This window comes from Arachis ipaensis, chromosome B03, assembly GCF_000816755.2.
Source record: "Arachis ipaensis cultivar K30076 chromosome B03, Araip1.1, whole genome shotgun sequence".
NCBI lineage: Eukaryota > Viridiplantae > Streptophyta > Magnoliopsida > Fabales > Fabaceae > Arachis > Arachis ipaensis.
Genome location: NC_029787.2, coordinates 123,910,085 through 123,912,474, shown reverse-complemented (window position 1 = coordinate 123,912,474; position 2,390 = coordinate 123,910,085).

The following is a 2,390-nucleotide window of genomic DNA, read 5'->3' as shown; positions in this document are numbered from 1 at the left end:
GGGGGTGGTGCAGGTGGGTCTGGATGGGGTTGTGGTTCGCTACCTAGTGGGTTCGGAGGTGGGGGTTTCGGAGGGGGGGTTGAGACCACGACACTGTTCGCTGACTTCTGCAGTCCGAACCAGATGGAGCAGGTTTTTGGTGCGGGGAGTGATTTTTTTGCTGAGATACGGGAGTTTGCCAGCACAGATGGTGATTATAGGCCTCAGTTTGAGGGAGGGGCAGTGGATCTTAACGTCGATCTGAATGAATCGCCGACTACTTATCAGGGAGATCCGTTTGCCATGGGTGGTACTCCGACATCTGCCGTGCAGGGACACACACACACACAGTTGCCTGACGAGCCCGATCGTGCTTCTGGTATGGAGGTTCATCCACCTGAGACATATGTACCGGTCACTTAGAGGAGGAAGCGCATCATCAGGCCAGCCAAGTGTGGCATCGGGTCACATATGTGTTAGCTAGTGGGGTATTGTTATGTTGTTATCTACTACTATGTTGTTATGGTATTCATCTAGTACTTCTCACTGTGGTTGATGTTATGTTGTTATTTAGTATTGTTGTGGTTTCGATATTGTTATGTTGTTATTAAACACATTTGCCGTTTCGTTATTGTTATGCTATTATCTACTACTATGGTAATATTAAAGGACTATTTTGCAAGTAAACCAAAAGTGAAATTTAAACCGACTAACACGAGTTATTTAACAATAAGAGAAGTGAACGACAAAGAACAACATTAAATGCAAAGTGTAAAGGACAACATCAAGCAATAATCTAACTATGCTAAGGCAAAAAAAATAACATAAACTATAACGGTGCTAGAGGGCCTACGCATTACTCCCTTCATGATGACCGGATGCACCTGCGCGAAGGGGACACTGTCTCCTAGTATGACCTGGAACCCTACACATACCACATCTCTTCGTCCTGTCCGGTTCGGGCTCATCCATACTGTTTCTTATCCGTGTAGTTCTAGGACGACCCACGGTCGCTCGCATCACGCCGGGGTCTGGGATAACTTGAGGACCCTCGTACAAGGGAAGCAAGTCATCTGCCATTGGAGGGGAGAAACCCATCTTATAAACATTGAAGATGGTTGTCAAGCGATACACGTCATCCACGTAAGTCCTCCAATCCAGTCTGCAATACGAACAAGCTGCAAGCACATGACGACATGGGTAATGGAGGGCCTGAAAATAGCCACAGTCACATGTCCGGGCCGATAGCGATACCCTACATGCAGTCAGAGCGATTCTCCCTCCCGTCGGAGCAATCTCGTCCACAACAAACTCTGTGTTCCCTCTATCATATAGCTCAACCCGCATGTTTCTGGAGGCCTGTTGGTTCTTCTCAATCGCCCTCATAAGCATCTGCGAAAATTCCTGCCTTGCCCCGAGTTGCATCTCCGCTTCCTTTCCTTTCCTAACAAAGAGCTCAGCCAATCGCCCATATGTTGACTTCACAAGTGACCCCACCGGTAAGTTCCGTGTACACTTCAAGACGGCATTGATACACTCAGATATGTTGGTTGTCATGTGACCGTACCGGCGCCCACCATCCCGATATTGGGTCCATAACCCTAACCCAATCCGGTTACACCACTCAACCATAGTCGGGTCTTCGGACCTCAGGATCTCCATGTAATATTGATGCTCCTGTTCAGACTTTGCGTAGGCTGCGTTCACCAGAATCTTCCGTGCATCCTTGGATTTAAAATTAAGCGCAAAATTAGCAGCTATGTGCCTGGCACAATATGCACGATAGGCGGCCGGTGGGAGCCACCCACCGTCCTCTGCAACTAACGCGGCCTTGATTGCATTGTGGTGGTCAGATATAACAAGAATGCCCGGCTGCGGGGTCACATGTTGGCGAAGGTGAGTAAGAAAGAACTTCCATGACTCAGTGTTCTCACTCTCGACTAGTCCAAACGCTTCTGGGAGTATGTTCGAGTTTCCATCTTGTGCAATCGTCATGAGTAATGTTCCGCCGTACTTGCCATACAGATGGGTACCATCTATGGATATCAGTGGCTTGCAATGCTTGAATGCCTCAACGCATGGCGGAAACGTCCAAAACAATCGATGAAAAAACACCCTCGACTCATCAACCGCATTACCAGACCTTACAGGTGAAGTACGCAATACTGCAATACTGCCGGGCATGTACATCTGAACCCCAATTATCCACCTCGGAATTATGTTGTAAGATTCCTCCCAATCACCATAAATTTGTGCAATCGCCTTCTGCTTAGCCATCCAGACCTTCCGGTAGCTGGGCTTGAAACCATATGTCGTTGACACCGCATTCTGCAATACTTTCACCGAGATTGCCGCATCCGCCCTGACCAGCGATAGAATTGACGCACATATCACATGATAATCAAGCTGCC